Consider the following 27,559-nt stretch of genomic DNA (forward strand, 5'->3'; position numbering starts at 1 on the left):
GCATGCGCTGAGTTACAGTGACTTGAAGCCAGGGAGGTGAACTGGCCCATAGCAGCAATGACTCTGGCATCTGAGGTATGGTGCTCACAGTCCATCTCTAGAGCCAGTATATGCAATGCAGGCACATGAGGAGCTACGGTGGCTCCAGGGACTAGCTTCTTGTGATGATAGCTCAATTGTTAGCAGCGCAGACACTCACAGAAAGGTTGTAAAACTGCTCTCCATAGTGTGGGTGCACAGAGCAACTGGGGTCCCAAGGCCTGGGAAAGTGTTAGCCCTATCAGTGGTGGCTTCTTTGTTTGAAGTATGAGTTCATGCAATGTGGCCACAGACCTGTGGTTTTGAATGTAGGCAAGCACAGAACATCTACGGACAAGTGTCTGGGGTGTGGGCTCCCACAGGGTGAATACAGCCCTGGGACTGCGGTGCATGCAGGGTTGAGAGGGGTACTAGTTTCTGCCCTGAGTTGCCACGACAGCAGTTCTTTTTTCAGTGGAGAGAACACAGCACTGTTTCCTTCTCAGGGGACTCTGTGATGGAGATAGTTGTCTCAGTGATGAAAGCAGGTGGTGTCTTTTGCAGAGATGAGTTCTAGGGACTGTGGTGGCAACCACTGTGTCACTGAGGCTGTCAGCTTACACACTTCTTTGTTCCCAGGGATCTCCATATATCTCAGGTATGACAATCTCCTTAGTGATCATTTCTGTGCTTATATATAAATATATATGTATAAATATGTTGTGTGTATATGTGTATATATACATGTACATATGTGTATTTATATATCAATATATATATTGATTTTCTTCTTTATGGTTCAATACGGAAGGGTCAAATTTGCTATTAGCTATTAACATTCAATATTATTATGTTATAATATCTAAAGTAAGAAACAACTTTTGACCAGTAAGATCATGTGTAGATGTATCATGTATCACTATGTATTAAGTAATACAAATTTTAGAAGAAGTAGAGTGAGGGAAAATCAGTTGGAAAGGTTTCTGTTGCAGGCACACAATTGGTTCCTCTAAAAAAGGAAAACATATGTTTGTTTGTTTTTCTTGCTTTCGTACAACCCAACTTTCATTACTACCAATGGAACTGTAGTTTGAAGCCTATCAGTTTCAATTAGTTCACCTCAAACCTGGTCAGAGAAGACAGGATACAAAAAAAAAAAAAAAAAAAAAAAAAAGGTTATTTCTCCCTTATGCCTCTGAAGACACATATCTTAGTTTATTTTCTGCTGCTATAACAGAATATCACAAACTGTGTAGCACTGTAAACAATAGAAGGTTATTTGGCTCACAGTTCTGGAGGCTGTCAATTTTAAGAGCGTGGTGCTGGCATCTGGTGTGAACTTCCTGCCATGGTGAAAGGTGAAAGAGAAGGCAGAAACAAGCTCAATTGACAGAAAAAGCAAGAGAGGACAGGCTCCCTCTCTCTCTCTCTCTTTTTTTTTTTTTGTTGTTGTTGCTGTTGAGAAGGAGTTTCGCTCTTGTTGCCCAGGCTGGAGTGCAATGGCGTGATTACGGCTCACTGCCACGTCCGCCTCCCGAGTTTAAATGATTCTCCTGTCTCAACCTCCTGAGGAGCTGGGATTACAGTCATGCGCCACCACGCCTGGCAAATTTTGTTGTTTTAGTAGAGACGGGGTTTCACCATGTTGGTCAGGCTGGTCTCGAATTCCTGACCTCAGGTGATCTGCCTGCCTTGGCCTCCCAAAGTGCTGGGATTACAGGCTTGAGCCATCGCACCTGGCCCAGGCTCTCTCTTATAACAATGTGCTTTTGTGATAACTGATCTATTCCTGCAGTAACTATTATTCATTATTCATTAATCTAATGAACTATTATTCATTAATCCATTCATGAGGACAGAGCCCTCATGACCCAATAACCTTTTATTAGGCCCCATCTCCCAACACTTGGGATTTGCATAGAGGATTAAGTTTCCAAAACGTGATTTTCACGGTGGGGGCACATTTAAAACCTAGAAACATATATCTTCAGAACTATTAACCTTGAAAACAACCAAATTCTGTAAAACCTTTAAATATATATAAAAGATTATTGATATAAATTGATAAAAAATACTTTAATTCATTTGTTAACATGTCAATGTTTTTAATTATTGATTCATTCAATAAATTTATTAATAAACACACATTGTGTATGTAACTAAATGTATGTTGACAAAATAAATTCTGTAGTTTAATATTATTTTATGTATAAAATGTTCCTTGAAGTCACGCAGGCCTTCTGTTTCTAAGGTTCACCTTAGCAGTCCAGAAAAATCCTCATGAGTAAACAACAGGAATCTGTTGTTGAGTTGTAGAGTTTGAAATAAATAGTAATAAATAACGAATTTTGTTGCTAACTGGATGGTACGTATTTTCTCATTTTAGTAAGACTATTGAAGTTCAAATCTTGTAGAGTTTGCTGTTACTATAAGATATCTTCATTGGGAAAAGCAGAGAAGAGCAATTGGGTGTTCATACAAATAGAACTAAAAATAAAACAAAATATTTTCCTCCCTTTGTGGATTGAAAGATTGCATGGGTGAAAATGATCAATTTTATTGACTCTAGTTTCCTATCTAAAGACTCCCAGACCTTGCATCTATGATGTGGTAGAACCTGTTAGAAACGAAAAAAAAAGTTTCAAAAGTAAAGACAGCTGGCATTACATGGTGATTTATTGGAGTCTAGCTTACACACACTGTTTCCCTTACTGATGGTAACTGGTCTGTACTCCTGAGATTACTTTTGGTAACCTATTGGTGACTTCTACTTATAAAAATAACTTGGCTAAATTATTTGATAGTCTTTGTGTTGAAAATTTATTATTTTTTATAATATTTAAAGAACTGAAGGGCATCTATATTTAGAAACACTAAAATCACTTCAAAATAAACAACACTATATTTAACATATATTTAGGAGAAATTAAGAATTCACATGTTTTCACAAGCTCCAGAGTGAAAGAAACTATTTATTTTGGAAGAAAAGGGGATTGACCTGATGATCAGGAATAAAGCCAGGGGCAAAAATTCAATCTTCATTTCTTCACATATTCAAAAGGGATTGTGCTAAAAATCTATCCTTTCACTTAACTATTATGTGAGTCTATGAAATATCAAGGAATTGTGATCTTTAGTTCTCTACAAATGTTTGAAATAAATCTGAGATTTAGTGTATTTTTTGAAGATAAATTCTAACGAGGTACATATTATCTTTTCATTTAAGTGAAGTAAAATTTATTTTATTAATAAAATATACTAGTAGAATATTATTACTAAAGATGAAACTAAATATGCTTTTTTTTTCAGTTCTTAAGTCTCTGAAATACAGCAGGTGTTCTAAATGAGGCAATAAAATTGGCACTACACCTCACAGTATTATTGTTCAGACTTAATTCCTGAAATAAAGCAATGACACATGAAATATATTCAATAATGTGCTCTAGTTTGTCTTTATATTGTATAAAAATAATGTGGGCCGGGCGCGGTGGCTCACCCCTGTAATCCCAGCACGTTGGGAGGCCGAGGCAGGCGGATCACCTGAGGTCAGGAGTTCAAGACCAGCCTGGCCAACCTGGTAAAACCTCCTTGTTAGTAAGAATACAAAAATTAGCCAGACGTGGTGGCTTGTGCCTGTAGTCCTAGCTACTCGGGAGGCTGAGGCAGGAGAATAGCTTGAACCCAGGAGGCGGAGGTTGCAGAGAGCCAAGATTGTGCCACGGCACTCAAGCCTGGGTGACAGAGTGAGACTCCATCTCAAAATAATAATAATAAATTTTTAATAAGTCTGTATTTAGTCCATTATATTGATGATTGAAGGGATATAAAAATGATTCTATCACTATCTGAAAAAAGTTAATTTATAGATTTACTAATTAATTTTATTTCTTACAGAATGATTTATATGATATTTACTTTCAGAATTAAATGAGAATGTTTGTATTTTTAAAAATTTTAAAGAATTACTTTATTAAATAGTATATATTTTTATCTTTGTTGTGTGACAGTTTGTTTATATACCCATTTAATTAAGCTTATTAATGCATTTTTTTTTAGATATTCCTTATTCATTACCAATGTATTCTTGGCCTATCAGATCATAATTTTTTACTGTGAGTATGAATGCTTTCTAACAGTTCTAAAAAGTTCTGATTTATTTTGATACTGTTAGATGCACACACAGGTTTATGAATGTTGTATTTTAAATTATTTTAATAATAAGTTACTAATTTTATTACTATTTTGCTTCAGTTTCGTTCATGATCAATGTAGGAATAGAAACTCTGAGAGGCTATTTCTCAAAATATTGACTTTTTCAAAATCTTTTTCCTTTGCAAAAACACACTTATTCTCTACATTGCGTCCACTTTATACGTTTCAGTTTGAGTGATTTTCTTAATAACAAAGTTCACATGTTCACTGAATATCTACTCTGTGCCAGGGACTGCTGTTCTACATGCAATCAGTCAAGTCAATAAACGTGTTTGCCTCCATGGAACTTGAATTCCAGTGAAGTAAACAGAGAATAAATGGTTCAAACAATAAAAAATAGAATACACTTGATGACAATAACTGCACTAATAAAGTCAGAGGAAGGAAATAGAAATGTCTGGTATGAGGTTGGAGACTCCAGAGTTTAAGTAAAGTGGCTAAGACTACACTGAAAAAAAAATGACGTTTAAGGAAAGACCCAAGAAGATGAGAGCTAAGGCAAGAGATATCTAAGGCAAACTGCTCAACTTAAAGACACAAAAGAAGCCAAGGCTCTAAGCTTTTGGGTCCTTTTTTAAGGGCCGGATAATAATACCGTATGCCTGAGTCACAGATGTAAGAGTCACACTAATAGACAAAAAAGGTAATTTCACCGATAAAATTAATATTGGAGAATATGGCTTAGTTTTTGCAAATTAAAGGCCAAATCAATATTACTCAAAGTGTAGACAGAGCCAATGCCACTAAGAGAGTGCATGGCCAAGAGCAAACTAGAACATATTCTCTTAGCAGCTAAGAGATTTCAAAAGAGAAGAGAAGAGGGTGCTAACTCATGCATTTTAAGTCTCTTTTCCCCAAACAGCCACCAGAAAAGATAATGGGGCATGAAACCACAAGTTTAGGAAGCTCCATCCCCTAAGAGCTCTATGAATAAACATGCCAAATTACATGACCAGAACATTTAACTTGTAATCTAATATCAACACATAGATTTATGGTAATTCTTACAATTTCTTCAAGAACAATGAGTAAGTAGCTGATTTTTTCACACAGACACTGTGATTTACAGAAATAAGGAAGACAAAATAAACACTACTTATAGTCCACTCATAATGGTATGGAATTACACATAGAATTTAGGAACTTTGTTATATTTAAATGTGTTTATACATTTAACCACATACAGTATTTTAATAACAAAATGAAGTATAAAGTATAATTTTAATACTAGTTCCTAAAATATTCCACTTTTAAATAATTTTTAAAACAATGTTAACTTTTCATGTCTCCTGTCTCTATTTTTCTATTATGCTTCTAATCAATGTCCAAAAGTATTTTCTTATATTCTTTTTTATTTTATTTATTTATTTATTTATTTATTTTTGGGACAGAGTCTCACTCTGTCGCCCAGGCTGGAGTGCAGTGGCACGATCTCGGCTCACGGCAAGCTCCGCCTCCCGGGTTCACGCCATTCTCCTGCCTCAGCCTCCCGAGTAGCTGGGACTACAGGCGCCCGCCACCGCGCCCGGCTAATTTTTTTTATTTTTAGTAGAGACGGGGTTTCACTGTGTTAGCCAGGATGGTCTTGATCTGCTGACCTCGTGATCCACCCGCCTCAGCCTCCCAAAGAGCTGGGATTACAGGCGTGAGCCACCACGCCCGGCCATTTTCTTATATTTCTATTGGAATTTTCGGAATTTTCTTCTTAGTATCTGCTTTGAGTAAACCAGACTCCAGCATGCTACATCTTCTGCCCAGTCTGTACAAGTATGTTATTAACATTTCCATGAAAAAATAAACCCAGTGTATTAGTCAGAGTTCCCTATGGAAACAGAATCAATGGGATATTGATATTGAAACAGAAACAGAGATTATAGCCCTTGGCTCATAGTTAAGGCCAAGAAGTTCAACAATCTGCCAACTGCAGGCTAGAGAAACAGAAAACTGATGGTATGATCCAGTCCAAGTTCAAAGCCCCAAGAACCAGAAGCTCTGACATCTGAGGACAAACAGAGAGAGTGAATTCACCCTTTTTCTACTATTTTGTTCTATTCAGGCTCTCAACAGGTTGAATGATGCCCACTCACATATCTTTATTCAGTCTAACATTTGAAACCGTCATAGACACACACAAAAATAATGTTTTTTCAGCTATCTTGGCATCCCTTAGCCAAGTCAACATGACATATACTACTAATCATCACACCCAGTAATCACAGTTTAAGTCAGTTAACTAATACGTAACACAAGATGTGCTCTTACTGTATATGAAATGATAGGAAAAGACCAAAGATTATTTCAGCCTCACTGATGGAGTGAATATATGCTGTTAATGACCATTTTTTTGTTTACAGTTGTGCAAACATTTCTTATTTACATAGAAAAATATTTTTCTTTTTCTTTTTTTTTTTTTTTTGAGACGGAGTCTCGCTCTGTCGCCCAGGCTGGAGTGCAGTGGCGCGATCTCGGCTCACTGCAAGCTCCGCCTCCCGGGTTCACGCCATTCTCCTGCCTCAGCCTCCCGAGTAGCTGGGACTACAGGCGCCCGCTACCACGCCCGGCTAATTTTTTTGTATTTTTAGTAGAGACGGGGTTTCACCGTGTTAGCCAGGATGGTCTCGATCTCCTGACCTCGTGATCCGCCCGCCTCGGCCTCCCAAAGTGCTGGGATTACAGGCGTGAGCCACCGCGCCCGGCGTAAAATATTTTTCAATAAAGTGTTATCTGAAATTGTTTTATATGACTAGGATAAATATAAGAAAATGTTGGTAATAATAACAATATATTAAACAACCTTGCTAATCTACCAAAACACAAAACTAAACAAATAAATTTGGCCTTAAAGAAATGTACCCCAGATATGAAAGACTTCAGCATAGAAAAAAATAGCAATACTAAAGAAGACATTGATGTCAATTATTTGGTGTAGGTTATTGATAAAATATTTACTGTACTTTCTGATATGTTTACAATACTCTAAAATGTGGAGATTTAATGTTCTATCTAGACTATGTTTTGAGTAATAAACATTTAAAAGTTATTCTAAATATGTTTATTTAAAGTTGACTTGAAAAACTGGCAATAGATGGTAAAACTTTATGGCTTATTTTAGTTAATTTTGGTAATTTAAGAAAATTTTTAGACTTTGGGATAAGGTCTTCGGACATTACCTAATATATTTTCTATGAATATAAAAGAATATCTTTATAAAAAATAAAGCTCACTTATCACATTTATAAGGTAACTTTACCAAATTGGAAATATTGAGAAAATAAACTTGTTTGTTCATTAATAGAGGAACTATCTGATATATTTACGGTTTTGAACTACCTTACATATAAATAGATATAGCACCTTAGTCTACATTGTCATTTATTATTAACAATAATAACCACTTACCTTATTTTTCAACTAACATATAACAAGTATGGATATGTATTAATGATTGTAAGTCTATAAAGAATAATTAACCCCGAGGAAATAAATGAAACAAGAGACAGATGGAAATCAATGGATGAGATACAGAGTTGCTTGCCTTGTATTTGAAATTTTAATTTGGCAATGATACTTTTATTGTTGATGCCTAAATATATTTTTCTTTCTAGGGATTTGAATGTTCAATGAATAGTCAAGCAATAAATAATAAAAATAAAATATTACTGTTTCTCAAGCAAATGGACTATTTTCTTTAAAATTCCTTCATTTTAACAAGGTAACTATAGGCATTCATATCTATTAGGCTCAGGAGGATTCTGGTCCACTTTTAATACACTCGTTGGTTAGAATTTTTTCCTCTCTGTAAATAATGACTTGAGAAAATCAGATTAAGTTCACTATGTTTCTTATCACCAGAAAAGGACATTTAAGGTAATTTCAGTTGATAGTTAAGAAGTTTTTCTTACTAAATGTAAAATGTGAATAAACTCACATTATTCATTTTGTTCATGGGCCTCAGTAATTAAGGCAATTACCCAATTAACTATGTCAAAGTATTAATTCTCCACCCCTTGAGTCAGGGTTTAGATTTCTTTATGAGCGCCATTCAATGAAGACTAATGTCTCATATACTTCTCCCATTTGAGGTAATATAGTGAGCACACAGTAATCGTCATTAGGGAGTTTATCATCTAAGAAAAATGATGAGCTAAAATCAGCAACATAAAATAATTTAATGCAAGCCAAATGCAATAGTTACCCTTGCAAATTAAATGCAGTTCATTGACAGCAGTGACTCTGATTGAATGAAAAAGTGATTTGCTGTGAGCAATATTGATATTGGAAAAGTGTAATCTTACTATTTATTCATTATCCCCCACATGGGAAGGGCATATGCTAACATAATAAGGTACTTAAATTTAAAATATCTAATAGTTTACATAGAAAGTGTTAGATATTTTCTAACTGCTTTATATAGTTACACTAATTGTGTGGCATTCAACAATTTAGTTCAGCAATACATGATTATTACCATTTGGGGGCACTTATTTCATGGTGACATTTTACATTTATTTGACAGAAAAAAATCAAGAAACACATCCAAAGAAGTTGAGATATTTATTGATATTTATACAAATATATAATTATAGAAATTATTCCTTAGGTGTTTTAGTAAAGTCTCATCATTGATACTGTCTAAATAATAAAAGGGTAACTAATATTAGAAAAAAATTATGTAATATATATGTTATATTTATGATTGTCCCTTTTGCAGTCCAAAGTCATAAATAACTGAAGTATGTTTACAGCTGAGGAAGTATGCATATGTTAGTATATGCACATATTATACTAATAGTTTTTAATAATTTCTGAAAAGAGAAGATTATGGGATTTTTATCTCAGTGAGAGTTTTACATTGCATTTATAGAACACAGAAGAAACACATGGAACCAACACATTTCAAAAATAATTATGTGTAATCATTACTAATAAATAACTTGAAGTATGATTTTGACTAATTGCCATATGTTTTATATATATATATATGTGTGTGTGTGTATATAGTATACACCCTTATTATTTCTAGTGCTGGAATATTGTCTTCACCCGACAGGAAAGAGAGGAAAATTAGCCTTATTGCTTTAATATTGTTCTAAATTGTTTTAATGTTTAATAGTTAACTGTCTGCATTTAATAAATGTAACTCAGCTAAGATATATTGCAATTAAACAATGAATAGAGAAATTTTCATAAAGTATATTTTTATTTGTGATGTAATCCAAAAATATAATATGCAATCAAGCTCCTACTTCCATTTAAATTTTTGCTGTTGAATTAAAAATAATTTAAAAGAATTCATTTTGGAAGGTAGGTAATGCTATTTTTAATGAGTAATTTGATATATAATTACATAGTAATTTAAAGTATAGTGTGCTTTTGAGACATAGGATTTTGACATTAACTAGATATGTTGCTCAATTTGTATTATGTTATGTATTTCAAAATTAAATGACAATAGGAATAATTTTATGATGTTTATATTGCTTTATCAAATTATCTATAATTCTATGGGAATCCCCTCAAGACCATTCTGGTTATAAAAACACTCAAAAATTTATTGAAATCTGTAGAAGAATGTTGCAGATGTAAATAAGTAAACGATTTAAAACTGTAGTTAATAATTAATGAAACTCATTTGCATAGCCTTTTTATTATGAAATAGCAATGAGAAAAACTAGTAATCAGAACTCTGACACAATTGATTCAGATGAGCTCAAAACAAAAATGTAACTATATTTTATCTAAAATGTTTATTAGCAGAATTTGCTAGTAGTTTTTGGCTTGAATTTTTTTTCATCAGAATGCAGCATTTTATAACCTATTGTCTATTAGAATTCATTTTAGTATTGCCACCATCTTGATTTAATAAAAGGCAAAAATTAAGTATATTAACAGTTCGTACCTCTAATAAATGTGAAAGGCTGATTTCTTTAAAGGTGCAAATTCAGAGCCTTAGCAGAGGACTTTGCAATCCATTGATATTTATTCTGAATTAACTGTGGATAACTCAAGGTTTCCTTGAGGATAGTCCTGCCTTTATAACAAGCACAATTTCTTGTGCAGAATGTAGTAGTATATATGTATGCAAAATGTCCATAGGTGCTAATTTGTTACCAATAAAGGGAGCTCTCAGCTTTTGGAACTTACCTAACTTTATTTTTGCTGCATCTGAAAGTGAACATATTGATAGTACACATATCATGGCAGGTAGTCCACAGAAAGTCTGTATTTCAGATATTGTAGATGTGGGAGTAGAGTTAGAAGGGATCTTTCTTACTAAAGAAGAAAAAAATTGAAATAATGCCATAGTTTTTCTTCCCAACCATTTTTATTTAAATGACTAGGATATTGTAGAAGCAACACGTTCTAACTCCAGATATACTAACAGTAAAAAGAACTGAGAGAGACACACCTAAAACAAGTGCAATTAACAGTAATAATGAGATAAAAACAGATATTACTAAGTGTTTGAATATGTCATCTCATTTGTCTCTCAGAAAGACTCAGCTCTTCTACTCTCATTGGTGGACCAAGGGATTTTGACCCTGTAGTTTTCCTTGCAGTGATGTTGGCCATGTGACTAGGTTTGGCTAATGGACCGTGAGTGAAAGTAATATTTGTCACTTTCAGTTAAAACAATTAAATCTGATGTGTCTGATCCATCTTGCTCTTTTGTTGGCCATCATAAAGTTTACATAAGCTAAAGCAGCAATATATATGCAAAAATTTCTATATTAAATTTTATTAACCTGACTGATTTTCTGTTCTATGTCTAATGCATAAAATTTTAGATTTGTATAAACTAAAATTTTTAAAATATTAACAACTATATCTTTTAATAAAGATGTTTGCAGCATAAGATTTGTTTTCTATTATTTCTCAACTTTTTAATTTATTTCATTAATATATAGTAATAGATGTACATATTTTGAGAGTATATGTGATAATTTAATACAACGATATAATTTGTAAAGATGAAATCAGTATAACTGGGGTAGCCAATCATCTCAAATAAATTTCTTTGCCTTATGGTAGACACAAACTATAGCTATATCTTCTAGCTATTTTGAAACATACAACAGATTAGTGTAAACTATAGTCACCCTACTAATTTATGAAACACTGAGTCTTATTTCTTATATCAAACTGTATATTTGTACCCATTAATCAACTTTTTTTTAAATCCTTTCATCTCCTCATCTTTCCTGACCTCTGGTAACCACCCATCTACTCTCTATCTTTATGAATTCCTCAACTTCAAAATCTGTGAATGCTTTTCCGTATAGCATCTCTCCCAAATCATTTTATCCTTCTGATGATGGCATATTTTTATTGCTGAATAATAGTTTCCTTGCAAACAGAGAAATCTCTTTTTAGTTAAATAGAGCTTGGGTATAGACTTTTTTTTGTAATAGACTTTATTTTTGAAGAAGTTTTATGTTCACAGAAAAATTGAGTGTAAAGTGCAGATTTCTCACGTACCATCTATTCCCACCAACAGCTTCTTCCATTGTCAACATATTCCGCACATTGACAGTTAATAATGATCTGAAGTCAATTGTTTATATTATAGTTCACTCTTGCTATTGCACATCATATGGGGCTTGGACAACTGTCTGATTACATGTATCCAGCATTATAACATCATACAGGGTAGTTTTACTATCCTAAAGATTCCCTGTATTCCACCTGTTCATCCGTCCCATGCTCTAGTCTCTGGCAACTCCTGATTTTTTTACTGTCTTCGGAATTTTTCCTTTTTTGGAATGTCACATATTAGGAATTCTATAGCATGTGGCCTTTTCAGACTGGCTTCTTTCACTTAGTAATATGCATTTAAGAGTTCTCCATGTCTTTTCATGGCTTGAGAATCTTTTTTTTTAAGTTGCTGAATAATATTGTACAAATGGCTGAATCGCAGTTTATTTAGCCAGTTACTTATTGAAAGACATAATACTTTACTTTTAACTTTGGGAAATTATTAATAAAGTTTCTACACACATCTGCATGCAGCTTTTGTGTGGACTTTTGAAAGATGGGGAATTATCATATTTTATTAAAAAGGCTCATAAAGCACATTACGATGAAATCTGTGAGCCTGATTTTTTCCATAAAATATTAAAATGCATACAATTAATTCTGGAAAAAAATAAGTGAATGCCCCATAGATTCAATTATTCATGGATTTTATTTTATTTTATTTTATTATTGTAGTTCATTTTATTGAGAAGGAGTCTCACTTTGTGGCCCAGGCTGCAGTTCTGTTGCATGATCTTGGCTCGCTGCAACCTCTGCCTCCAGAGTTCAAGTGATTCTCTTGCCTCAGACTCCCAAGTAGCTGAGATTACAGGTGCCCACCACCAAGCCCGGCTAATTTTTTGTATTTTTAGTAGAGATGGGGTTTCACCATGTTGGTCAGGCTGGTCTCAAACTTCTGACCTCAAGTGATCCACCTGCCTCGACCTCCACAAGTGCAGGGACTACAGGCATGAGCCACTCCACCTGGCCCATGGATTTTAATACACAAACTCATAGACATGAGGATCCACTGCTGATTAGTGAATATTCACACTTCAAAATTAATCCAACAGTCTCTTCCAAAATTTTTTAAATATTAGATTCATAAAGATACAATTCATATATCACAAGATAAAACATTTTAAAGTGTATAACTCTGCGGTTTTGAGTATATGCACAGAATTGTACAAACATTAAAAGTATCTAATTTTAGAAAATTTTCATCAACACAAAAAGTAACCAACACTCCTTCTTCATTCCCCTGGCCCCTAGTTTGTGGGAACCGCTAATATACTTTTTGTCTCTATGGATTTGCTTATTCTGGATCTTTTACATAAACTGAATAATACAATATGTGGTCTATTGCATCTTGTTTCTTTCACTTAGCATGATGTTTTCAAGGCTCATTCATGTTGTGGTATGCATCAGTATTTCATTCATTTTATTGCTCAATATTTCATTATATGATTATTGCAGTTTCAATGTTCAGTCTCATACATTGGACATATGCACACACCTGATAAAGTGTCACCATAATCGAGAAGCCAAACGTATCCAGCATAGAACCAAAAATTTTCTGTGTATCTCTATAATCCTACCATTCTATTCCTTCCTCAAACTCCCTCCTGCACCAGCCTCAAACCATCACAGATTCACTCTTTATTATTTAGAGTTCTTTCTTTTTCTAGATTTTTATATAAATGGAATAATAAAGTGTGTACTTTTTGTCTACTGTTGTTCAGTAAGCATAATTAACATTTATACATGTTATTGTATGTATTAATATCATTAGAATATGTGAATAAAATGATATTTATATATGTAATTGTATGTAATAATATAATGAATAAAAATATTCATTATATTATTTGAACATTATCATTCCTTAATAAATTCCAATGTATGTATATACTACAGTGTGTTTATCTGTTCACCTAGTTATGGACATTTGGGTAACTGCAGTTTGGTTTCTATTTCCTAAAATCATGTAAATTTCTTTACATCAATAGCCATAGTCTTAGTTTAATATTCTTTTACTTCCTTGACTCTCTCTAACTCAATTCAAAGAACCCAAACTCTAATGTTTTAATTTGTTTTAAAAACTTTTGATGACACAAAATTGAGAAAAAAATTGTCATCACTAGTAAATAGATAAAAACTCTGATACACCCACACAGTGGAATATGACTCCACAATTTTAAAAAGCATCATCTACTGATACATATGACAAGGATGAGTCTCTAAATAACTTAATAAGTAAAATAAATTGGACTCAAAAAACTATATCCTCTGTGATTCCATTTATATGACATTCAGAAAAAGAAAATTAAGGAAACAGAAATAAGAGGAGAGGTTGCCACGGAATGGAAATAGAATAAGGAAATTGACTATAATTGGCATGAAGGAATATTTTTAGAGATAATGGAAATATTCTGCATCTTTATTTTGATGCTGGTTTGATGAATGTATATTTTTCAAAAATTATAGAACTGCACACCTTTAAGGTGAAATTTACTATATATAAATTGTGTTCAAGTAAATCTGACTAAAATCACTTTTCTATATAGCAAAAATAACCACTTATAAAATATACTTTTAAGTTACCATTTACCATAACATCTGGAAATACCAAGCACCTACAAATAAACATAACCAAAAATGTGTATATGATTTCTGCACAGAAAACTATAAACTGTTATTGACATGTTAAATGAATCATCATAAAATGGAATTATATGCCATGTTCACTCCTTGGAAAACTCAATATTCTAAAGGTGTCAATCAATACCATAGGGCCATTAAAAATCTTATATTTTTTTCATAATTTGATGAGAAAATTTAAAAATATATATTCAAAAATATGAAAATAGTTAATATTTTATAAAAAACTCAGCAACAGACAGTATTTCAAATAAAAAGATTTATAAACCTACCAAACACTATAATGTGTGATAGTAAATTAAAAATAGACAAAGAGGCCAGTCAAATAAAATGGATGTCACTAAAGCAGACTCACATATTTATGAAAGTGTGATTTACACTAAAGAGTGTACTGCAGAGCAGCTGTAGAAAAACTTTGTTTCCAAAAACTGGTGCTCAGATAAGTAGACATATATATAGAAAACAATGAATATATAGTGTGTTTGTTTGTATATGTTATAAAGAAAAACCAATAAAAGATTGGATGTTAATATAGGAAAATATCTAACTCATGATCTTTGAGTAGCAAAATATTTTTTAGTAACAAAAAATACTAACAAGTATAAATGATGACATTAAAGTGGAAAACATCTGTTTAACAAAAGATACCAAATTACAAATTGTAAAAAAGAATAATATGTCAAGCACGCATGGTGGCCTGTACTCCCAGGACTTGGGGTAGCCAAGATGGGAGAATCATTTGAAGCCAGTAGTTCAAAGCCAGCCTGGGCACCACAGTGAGATCTCATCACTAAAAAAACAATATTTAAAAGATTAGCGGTGGCTCACGCCTATAATCCCAGCACTTTAGGAGGCCGAGGTGGGCAGATCACCTGAGGTCAGGAGTTTGAGACCAGCCTGGCCAATACGGTGAAACCATATCTCAACTAAAAAATACCAAAAAATTAGCCGGGCATGGTGGAGGGCTCCTGTTGTACCAGCTACTCAGGAGGCTGAGGCAGGAGAATCGCTTGAACCTGGGAGGCGGAAATTGCAGTGAGCCGAGATCACGCCACTGCACTCCAGTCGGCGCAGTAAGAGCGAGTCTCCTTCTAAACAAACAAACAAACAAAAAAACTTAGCTGGGCATGGTGGCATATGACTGTATTCCCAGCATCTTGGGAGGCTGAGGTGGGAGGATCCCTTGATCCCAAGAGTAGGAGGCTGCAGCACTCCAGCCTGGGTGAGAGAGTGAGACCTTGTCTCAGAAAAAGGGAAAAAAAAAAAAAAAAGGTTGAAGTATTGAAAGCTAGAGAATCATCATCTGTAACACCCATATCATTCATATTTTCAGGGAGCAATGAGAGAGAAGTTATTGTGTGAAACTTTGAAAGGCAAAAATATTTAAACAATATTAAAGTAACTCCTTATAGATCACCAATTTTGTAACATTTAAGCTTCATTTAAGTAACATTTTTGCCAAAAAGGAGAACCTCAATTTAATCAGGAATACTCAGCCTATGTAACTAAATGTAAAATCATTTGACCAAATGTCTAGGCTGTAATTTTTGTTCAATCTTTGTATCAATGTCATGAATGTCATGGAGACAAAGAGTAGATGAAATAACCTAGTACTCCTGAGGGTACTGGTAGGATAGATTAAAGTCTTGATTACTGAAAAAAGTGAGGAATAACTTCTTGCTTTAAGTCACAGTACCGAAAGGAGAATCCTAGCTAAAAAGCTTTTCAGAAAGAGAAGACATTTGCGGAAGTTGAAGCACAGATTTGAATTGTTTCAGTTCCAGAAATTGGATGGAGATGATCCTGAATTGCCTGTAGAGTTATGCAAATGACATTAAAAAGGCAAATCCTGCGAGGGCACATACAGCGTCTTTGAATTTTTTTTTAACATTTAATTATATAGAATATTAAATATGTGATAAATATGTTCACATTTTGTGTTTATTTAAATATCAATTAATTGCTAATCTTATTTGCTCTATACCCTCACTCTAATCCCACACTGTATAATCAGTAATATTACTCAGTAAATCCTAGCCATAATATAAATTCATCCATACATATTTCACTGTGTATTTATATAAGATATGAAAGATAATTTTTAGAAAACCATATATCTATAATCTCACACATAAATAAGCAATATTTCCTTAGTATAATAAAATATCTGATGAGTTTTAAAAGTCCAATTCACTTATAAATCTCATACATTTGTAATAGAGCTTTTCAAACATTTTAATTAGTAACAAGGTAAGCTCTATACTTTGCAACTTAAATCATTTATTTATTTTTTCCCATCCCAGACACTGCAGGCGCTGGTCACTGGTACAACCCTGCTGGGTCTACTAATTAAATTATTTTGAATTGCAAAGACAATGTTTGGAACAAATAAAAGAACCAAGAAGACAACAAGACAATAATGCATAAGTGAAATCATAGAAAAGCAACAGATAATATAAACGGAAATGTATAGTTCCACGTATTGAAGTTATTGAACAAATTATAAAAATGATTTTATTTAGTATTTACAAGGAGATAGAAAACATGACTCACAATTTTAGCAGAGAACTCAAGAAAAATTGGAAAGCCAAATTTTAAATCGTTAATTAAAAAATACAGTAACAACTCCATGGATAAATTTAAGAGCAATATAAATTATTAAGAAAAAAGTAAACTACAAAATAGATGAGACAAAAATGTTAAGAAAAGAACAAGAGACACAGTAAAGGAAAATGGAGAAATGAGTTAGGGACACTAAAAATACACTGTAAAAGCTTAATGCAATTATCAATGAATTTTTTAAATCAATGAAGATTGCAAGGTGCATGGCTGGCTCGGGCCTGTAATCCTAGCACTTAGGGAGGCCAAGGTTGGAAGATCGCTTGCATCCAAGAGTTCAAGACCACCAGCCTGGGCAACATAGTGAGACCCTGTCTCTACAAAAAATTAGCGGGGCCTGGTAGGTAGTGCATGCCTGTAGTCTGGGAGGCTAAGGTGGGAGGATCACTTGAACCCGAGAAGCAAAGGTTGCAGTAAGCCCAGACAGCACCACTGCATTCCAGCCTAGGAGACAAAGCAAGACGCCGTCTCAGAAGTAAAAAAAAAAAAAAAAGAAGAAGATGAAGAGTGATGATGGGGCTTAAAAGGCTCACTATTGAAGAGTTGAAACCCAAGAACTGTCTAAAGGATGATGAGACAACATATCAATTCATAGATCTAAAAGGTCCTGGCCAGGCGCGGCGGCTTCCGTCTGTAATCCCAGCACTTTGGGAGGCCAAGGTGGGCGGATCACCAGGTCAGGACATACAGACCATCCTGGCTAACATGGTGAAACCCCATCTCTACTAAAAATACAAAAAAAAATTAGCCGGGGGTGGTCCTGTAATCCCAGCTACTCGAGAGGCTGAGGCAGGAGAATGGCTTGAACCCGGGAGGCAGAGGTTGCAGTGAAGAGCCACTGCACTTCAGCCTGGGGGACAGAGCAAGACTCCGTCTCAAAAACAAACAAACAAACAAACAAACAAAAAAAACCAAAAGGTACTATCACCATAAAGAAAGATAAAAAGAAAATTTCTTCAAAGCTATCAGAATAAAACTGCCAAGAACATAAGGTACAGCAACCAGAGCAAAAACAAAGCCTTAAAAGCGGAAACACACGTTTTCATATTAACATCAAGACAATACATGTTTTCATATTAGCATCAGTAAATATGAAGAAATTAGAATGACATATTTAAAGAGTTGAAGAAGACTAATGGACAACTTAGACTTTTATAACGAGCAATAATTTATTTCACTTTTGAAAATTAAATACAGACATTTTCAGGCATATACATATTGGTTTCATCAACAGCAGAGCTGCCCATCATGAAAAGGTTCTCATGATAAAGTTAGAGATGCAGGAAAGAGTGTGACAAATCAATAGTGCATTTAATGTTGAGATTATAAGATTTAAGAGCAAAAGCATGTAAGGCAGAAGCTAATTACAGCTTAAATATATGTTCTCTGAGAAAAAGTTAATACATCAAGAAATAGTAGACTTTCAAATAAATTTGGTACATTCTGCAATCTCTAGGTTAGCTAAATAACTAACGAATTAAAAAATAAAATAATGAAATAATTACTTAAGGATAACAATAATTACATGCTTTATCAATCTAAAGTTTTTAATAAAAGAAAGCATATTATAGAATATGTGATGCAAAATTAGACATATAAATAAGATGGATAATTTAAAACCCAATATATTAGTAGAAGTCTGAATGGAAAAAGAAAAAAATAATAAAATTAAGATACAGAGGTTGTGGAATGGATAAGAGTAACAAACATAACTGTGTTATATTTACAGAAAATATATCTAAAACATAACAATATAGGAAAGTTAAAAATATAATAATAAATGATATCCTATGCAAATATTAAACAGCTAAAGCTTTCCTTAAACCAAATAGTTTTAGAAAAAGAAGACTTTAAATGAAAAAAAAAAAAAGAATACTACACATAGAGCTTATTCAGGGGATCAATGCCAAATTTAAATGCACATGCAATATAGGTTTGAAATAAATAAACATTTACCTAATAAGGATAAATAATCAGTTGATAATGAAAGTAAAAGATCCCAATAAAATTTTCATAGCATATGATAGAATATTCAGACAACAAATCAGAAATTATCTAAAACACTTGAACCGTAAAATTGTTCTAAGAGGCACATATCGGCATTAAAACACAATACCCAAATAATGGCACATTTATTTCCAGGCACTCATTTATTTCCAGATATCATATGTGTGATATCTAGGTAACGTCATGTTAAGGGAAAATTTGTATTGTAATTTTATTTGTTGGAAAATACCAGGCCGTGTGCGGTGGCTCACGCCTGTAATCCCAGCACTTTAGGAGGCTGAGGCGGGAGGATCAGGAGGTCAAGAGATTGAGACCATCCTGCCCAACTTGGTGAAACCCCATCTCTACTAAAAATACAAAAATTAGTCGGGCGTGGTGGCAGGCACCTGTAATCCCAGCTACTCAGGAGGCTGAGGCAGAATAATCTCTGGAACCTGGGAGGCGAGGTTGCAGTGAGCCAAGATCGCACCACTGCACTCCAGACTAGTGAAAGACCAAGACTCCATTTCAACAACCACAACAACAACAAAAATACCAAAGCCTGAAAAAGCAATGATCAAAGTATACATGCCAAAGAGATGAGAAAAATAAATAAATAAATAAATCCGAAGACAGCATAAAGGCAGAAATAATGGTCACAGGGTAGAGATTTACAAAATAAAAAACCTGTACATTTGAAAAGTTTGACTCTTTACAAAAGCGTATATTGGATAAAGCCCTGGTAAGAGTGCTCATGATTTTAGAAGACTGGAGTCTTGACTCAAAGCCCTTTTCAGCATTAAAATGACACACGATCAGCCTGAAATGTACGTGATGCTGAAAATAATGTATTTAGCAGAGAAAAAACAGGAGTTTAGATAATAAGGATGAAAGAAAGAAGGCACTGGATGAGCACCTATTACTGCAGAATACTGAGTTTGCTTAAGAAATTCAAAATCATTATGATGAAAACAAAAATTCAGAAACAAATTGAATGTGATGATGTCTAAAAAAATACAGCAGATATGATAATGGTAAAATGTTGAAGTCCTTTTATTTTGTAATCTGGCAAAAGACAAGAAAGTCTATTTACAAAGAATTAATTAAACATTGTACTGGATGTCCTTGCCAGTGCAATAAAGCAAAATATAAAAATAAGAGATATAAAGATTGGAAAGAGAGAAATGAAATAATTTTCACAGTATATGGAAATCAAAAATAATTTATCACTTATTCTTCTAATTAGGTTATCATTAGAATTATTATAACTAATGGTGAATTAACAATGGTATGAAATATATGACCCATATTCAGAAAATTATAGCATTTCTGTATATTAGAAGTAATACTCAGAAAATAAATATATACAATATTATTCATATATACCATTTAAATGGAACCCAAAAATATAAAATCCTAAGTAATAATTCTAGCAAAAGTTATGAAGAATTTTACAAAGAGAACTTTAACATAGAGACAGTATAATTGAGAGAAATTTAAAATGAGTTTAAAAATGAAGGAGTTTGGAGTATTCATGAACTGAAACACTGAATATTGTAAACATTTTTATGAATTCAATTAAATATTGATCATAAAACAAGCAGGGTGTTTGCTTGTTTGCTTTGTTTTTTGGAAATGACAACATGATTCCACAATTTATATGGAAAGGCAAAACTGCAAATAGGGCAATATTGAAAAAGAAAAACATGACTCAATTTGCATTTTTTAATATTAATCCTACTCATAAAGATGGAGAATGTAGTACTGGAAAAGAAGAGAGTATTCAGATTGAAAACCCAGGAACAGACTCATGCATATAAGGATATTTGATATATAACAAATATTGCACAGCACAGCTGAAATGGCGTCATTTCCAATAAACTATGTGTCCCATTTTGGTAGCCACATAGTGAAAAATAATTCCTTATTCTCTACATGTTTCAGGTCCACATAGTGAAAAAAAAAATTCTCTACTCTCCATATGTTTCACGTATAAAATCAGTGCTAGTGGGTTGTATAGATGAATATAATTATTCAATAAATATTCTAGAAATTTATATTGTAGAATATCTTCAAGAAATATACACATATTGCATTGTTACATTTGGGGAGGATAATTCTTTGTCATGGTTGGGCAGTCCAAGTATTGTAGCATGTTTAGCAGCACCCATGGCCTCTACCCACATGATGCCACTAGCATCTCACCAGTTAAAACAACCAAAACTGTCACAAGTCATTGAGAAATATTCCCTAGGTGACAAAACAAAACCCATTTAAGAACCATTGAATTAAACTACATTAAAATTGTCATTAATGTTTATTAGATATTGTAAGGTAAGTGAAATGACAATTCATAGAGGGGCTCTTCTCAATGTATAAGTGATAAAGGCTTTTACCCAAAATGTACTTTAAAACAGATATCAAAGACACAGTAATATAAAAGGACTTGAGACTTTATAGAAGAGGAAATCAAAATGTAAAATGAAAATCAGAATAGCCATTATTAAAATGCAACAAAGAACTTCAATGTTTTTGAATTTGACAAAAAATCAAAATATTTTAAATTAAATAGACTGCCCATGTCAAATATTGCCAAAAACACGTAGCTGTTGGTGAGAATCTTGTTAGTGAACTATTTGCTATTGCCCAATAAAACTAATCATATGTTCTGTATGATTCTATTTATAAGAAGTTCAAAAAATCAGGCAATACTGAAATGTCATTCTTGGGGAAGCACGTGAGGTACAGGTATAAAAAATCAAGAAATAGATTACTGTAAAAATCATACCAGTAGTTAACTTTGTGAAGGTAAGAGGTAGTGAATGGGCAAAAGTGTTTGCCAGAGCCCTGTGTGCTAGCAAATTCTAGCTTCTGACCTGTATACTAGTTACACAGGTTTTTCTGATATATGTTTGAGCTACGCAGCTTTTCTTAAATATTTGTGTTTATATATCTTCAAAATATAAAAGGATAAAAAATGAAATATTTCTTCAACTCTGGTTCCACTCCCCAAAGGTAACCACTGTCACCAAATTCTGAATTATTTTTCCCAATTTTTTGCACACATGTGCCTACATACATATTTATATACCTTGAAAACAGCATGCATAGTATCTTGCATTTTATCACATAATGTACCCTAGTGATGATTCTATATTGGAACATACATTATTAATTTTTCTGAAACAAGTGTGTATAAGTGCAGTGCATTTCTAAAAGAAGTATGTATAAGTGCAGTAAATTTTCAAAAGAAGTATGTATAGCGTAATGCTTAAAATAATATACTGTAATAGTCTACAACTTGGCAAGAAATTAAGCTTTCATTTATTTTTGTCACAACAGGTATACTACATGCAGATTAAAATATATATTTTATATATATATATATATATATATATATATATATATATATATATATACCCTTTATCTTTTAAGGGCATTTTTCATAACCTTGAAATATAAACAATAAAAATTATGAAGCAATAATTTTTTTTTTTTTTTAAATCCACTTGCCAAACAAACAAGATACTCCTTCCAGGATGTCAGTAATATCAAGATAAAATGCCAGAGAATTTTAGCTGAGTATAGTAAATCAAACAGCTAATTTTTAACTTTGATGGAGGAGAAAATTAGATAAATTCTGAAAATTCATCCATTTATTTTTCTCTCTATATATATGTTAACAACAAGCAAACACATTAAATCCTTAAATTTGGTTACTAAGTTCACAAATGTCATGGACACAGTGAGGTAATATTTACAGACTGAATACTGATTTACTATCCTTTGAGTTTATTTCTACATTTCATAGAGTAGATGCTCTTTATAGATATACTCTTTTGGAAAAAGTCCAGATAACTGGATAATTAACTATTAATATCACTTTTTGAAAATTAAATATTAATATGTTTCTTCCAGGAAAAATTATTTAACAGGTTTTATTCAGACTACTAAGACATACAAAAACCTGACATTAACTCTTTGCTTTTCTAAAGATTCTCTTCAGGAAAATATGCCATCAGTCTTTCTAAATGTATTCAATTTTATCTCAGCAGTCTTGAACCTCAATCTACATGATGTTAATATACCTCCAAACAGCCATTCACATTTCTTAAGGTGATGAAATATGTATTACCTATAATATTCTTAACTAAGTTATTGTAAGGCATATTTATCACACCACATAATCCTGGGGGAAAATTGGGTATAATAACAATTCCCAAAAATGCCTCTTGACAAAGAGTTGGAATTCAACTTTTTTCTTCTACTGCTAAAGATGTTTGCATCATGTCTTTGGAAAAATGTATCTCATAATTGCAAAGCCCTAATTCCTGATGCTCCATTAACGATATTACTCAAGATATTGTTGCTGATGTGGCTGCTTATATTATTCTCAAGTGAATTTGTAGATATTTAGCAATAGCTGAGGCCATCTACAATGTAAATTCCTATCTATGTTACTCCTCTTGAGAATCTACTCTTGGTACATTTATCAAAGGAAGACACTTTTAGCAACACAGCAGCAGTCCCCCCTTACCAGCGGTTTCACTTTCCACAGTTTTAGCTATCAGGGGTCAATCATGTTTTGAAAAATATTAAATAAAAGTTATAGAAATAATAACTTTGAAATTGTGTACCATAACGTGATAAATTCTCAGGTTGTCCGTCCTACTCCCTGTTTTATCACAAAAAGAAAAGTAGATAATAATAAGGTATTTCAAGAGAAAGAGAGACCGCATTCACATAACTTTTACTACAGTATATTGTTATAATAATTCTATTAATTATTAGCTATGTTCATATAATTATTAGTAAAAGGAATATAATTATATTCCTATATAATTATAGAAGTATACTACTCCTATAAATAATATATTAGTATAACTAATATAATTCTGTTATCATTAGTAGTGTTAGTTTAATAAACTAATAGAATTATTAAACTAATATAATTAGCCTATTAGTTTAATACTACTCCCATAATGAGTATATTAGTTTAAACAAATACTACTACTATAATAATTAGTAGTAGTAGTTTAACTAATAAACTACTATAATTATTAGTTAAATTTCACTATGCCTAATTTTTAAATTACAGTCTATTATAAGTATGTATGTGTAGGAAAAATAGTACTTGTTTACTATCCACTGTTTCAGGCATCAACTGGGGGTCTTAATACATATCTTTTTACAGATAAGGGTGGAGCTACAGTTACCTTCCAAAAGGTAGTATTGCCACTGCCATTGTTGCCTGCTAATGTAAATTCCAAAGAAGTAGATGATTTTGGGAAGGGCAGAAAATAAAAATTTTCATCAATATTAATGATTTTGCCATTAATGCAGATTACCATTGCCATAGTCTGAGAAGTGACATGAAACTTGAGATTGCTAGAGCTCATAGGACAGTAGAACAGTGAAGACATTGAGGTTTAAAGTGTTAATGTTATGAAGATAGCTAAAAACAGGACTTGATCAGTATAATCCTCTACCTAACACAACTTGGAATGGGGCAGAGAGTAAAGAAATGGACCTCGGTAAGGATGTGCATGAGCACTAAGAGATAGTGCTTGATGCAAGAGCAATAATAACAACAATAACCACAACAAAGGTATATTATTGGGAGCATTAGAGAAGAACAACAGAAAACTAAAAATGTTGTGGATGTTACCTCCGAGCAAGACAATGGGACTAGGGACACAGGCCCTTTTTGTTTTTTGCTTGCACATTCTGTAATTAGAAAATGTTATTTTATAGACACACATATCAAATAATAGGAGAAAAAAGATATTTCATGTAAGATTAGTTTATTCTCAATATTCTGAATTAGAATATTGGATTAAAACAATATTTAGAATGATAGAAGCTGGATTAAAACAACTTTAAAACAAGCATTTGTACTGCATTGACATCTCTATAGAAGTTGCTGTCATACTAGTTGAGAAGAGCTTGGGGACCTGGACTTGAGAGATTTAATGGATAGATAAAATTACACAGAGGGGTAACCTTATAAGGAATTCTGAAACCAAGAATTTGGAAGTCTAAGAAAAGAAGGGACAACAATGCAAGTTGTCCAACCAAAACCTCTCTTCCCTACTTTCTTGTTTCTGAATGCCATTTTTGTTTGAAAGAGCAATGTGTCCTGCCAAATAACTACAATGCCCAGTCTCCTTGCCCTTGTGGCTGGTGACATGTTATAGTCCTGTAGAAAGATACGTAGGCTGAAGTTGTTGAAAAGGACACTTTGTTCTTCAACTTCTCCCTTCCTGCCCTGATATAAAAACATGATAACACACTACTTATTACTCTAAATATGCATAACTTTTATATGCACTAGGAAGTGTATATATCAATACTTAGAGATACAATTTCAGAAATGGTCAAATTAAAGAAAACAAGTTAAAAGTTTACAAGTTCTTATAATAATTATAGAGGCAAGATAAATTACAGATTCAATTTTTTAAACTAGTAATTTAATTAATCACATCATGGATAATGTTTAGAGCTAAAATTTATTCTGTATTTACATAATTAATGTTGTAATTAAAAACCACTGAGTATTTTTTGTTGCAACTGAATGTTGTGTCCCCTCAAAATTCATGTGATGAAAACTTAACCTTCAGTATGATGGTAGCAGGACCTATAAGCTGCATATTTATAATGAACTTTGGGAAGTAATTAGCTTATTATGGTGGAGGCTTCATAAATTAGATTGGTGCCCTTAAAAATGACTCTTGAGAGCTCTTTCTGTCCACCATGTGAAGCTGCATTGAGAAGGCAGCAGTCTGAAGCCCAAGAGAGCTCTCTCACCAGAACCCAATTATGCTGGCACTCTGCTGTTGGACTTCCAGCCTCCAGAACTGTGAGATGTGCATTCCGTTATTTAAAAGCCACTCAGGTTATGGAACTTTATTAAAGCAGCCTGAACCGCTGAAGATGGAAACTGATCATGAGAAGTGGGAGTGCTGTTATTATAAATACCTAAAACAAAGTGAAAATGGTTTTGGGCTCAGTGATTGGCAGAGATTGATGAGGTTTTATGCAAAATGCTAGATTACTGTGGAAGAAATTTAAAAGCCAATTCTCGTGAGGGCTCGGAAAGAAATATAGAAGAAAACGCTGTCTTCTCAGAAAATAAATAATCATGAACAGAATATTGATAAAATATGGACAGTAAAGGTCATTCTGTTGGAGTCTCAAATGGAAATGAATATGTTATTGGAAAATGGAGCAAAAGCAATCCATGTTGAAAAGTGGAAACAAACTTCTTTGAATTGTATTCATGCTCTTGTGTTTTGCGGAAGGTGGAACTTGTGTGCAGTGAAATTGGACATTTAACCCAGCAGATTTCTCAGCAACATGTAGAAGCAGCAGCTTGGTTCCTTCTGAATCCGTAGAGTCAAATGTAGAAAAAGAAAAAGGTTTGAAGATGGAATTGTTAAGGAAAAAGTAACCATAATTTAAGATCTGGGAAATTCTCAGCCTGTCCATATTGCAAAAAAAGTGAGAAAGTGTGTTCTGAAGAGAACATGAAGAGTGTTTCGGACCCTTACTGATTTGATTAATATGGGTGTGAACCATAGGCTTAATCAAACATCTCAACACAAACCATGAATAGAAATGGGATTATACCAGGAGAAACACTGCCAGTTGGGACTAAAGGAAACAGAGATAATGGGACGAAATAAAGGAAGACATTCAGAATGCTTAAGCCCTACAGGCCTGGACCCGAGAGCTATTCAGTTGTGGATGTGTGCTATTCTCTTCTTCAAAATTATGGAAGAAGGGGCGCAAAGGGGATTTGGAGACAATTACAGCTGCTGCTTTTACCAAAAATCCAGAGGGTATGGCAAGGTGGGCCAAGGTTGCCTCCATTTTGATTTCAAAGGAGAGAAATGATGCTCAGAGGAGCTGTGTGGGAGGGCTATCCAGTGAAGCCCTGGGTGAGTGACCTCAGCCCTGACAAAAGACAGTGCCATAAGTGGGTCCAGTACATAGAGTCAGCAGCGAGCAGTGCCTCACTGAGCTGTCGGGGACTGTCTGGAAGGTGAGTCATCAAGCCAAAGAGGATGCTTCTTGAACCTTAGGGTTTGATGGAGTTTGCCCTGTTAGGTTTTAGATTTACTTGGGATCCAGCATTCATATATTTTATTTTTTTCGAATAGTGGTTCCTTTTGGAATGGGAATGTTTATCCTATGCCTGTCTCACCATTGTATTTTGAAAGTTCATGTTGTTTGATTCCACAGGTTCACAGATGAAGAGAAATTTCGTGAGAATGAACTGTACCGTGAAGCTCACCTGCATCTGATTTAGGTAATATTTAAATAAGACCTTGGACTTTAGACTGGACTTGAGGCTGGAATGAGTTAAGATTTGTGGATTTGTTGGAATGGAATGACTGCATTTTGTATGTGAAGATATGAATTTTGGGGAACCTGGGGCAGAATGTTACGGACTGAATTTTTAAAGTGTACCCTCAAAATCTGTATATTGAAATCGTAACTGTCAATGTAATGGTATTAGTATGTGGGACCTTCAGGAGGTAATTAG

The 27,559-nt window shown here is 33.4% G+C and overlaps 1 long non-coding RNA gene across 1 annotated transcript; it reads left to right on the top strand.

Annotated features, from left to right (window-relative positions):
- The first annotated feature begins 586 nt into the window (after positions 1-586).
- Positions 587-27,523, top strand: LOC129144090 (uncharacterized). The gene is made up of 2 exons (XR_008548246.2): positions 587-676; positions 27,256-27,523. It is a non-coding gene; the product is annotated as an uncharacterized LOC129144090 (long non-coding RNA).
- Positions 27,524-27,559: the final 36 nt, after the last annotated feature.

This window comes from Pan troglodytes, chromosome 4, assembly GCF_028858775.2.
Source record: "Pan troglodytes isolate AG18354 chromosome 4, NHGRI_mPanTro3-v2.0_pri, whole genome shotgun sequence".
Lineage (NCBI taxonomy): Eukaryota > Metazoa > Chordata > Mammalia > Primates > Hominidae > Pan > Pan troglodytes.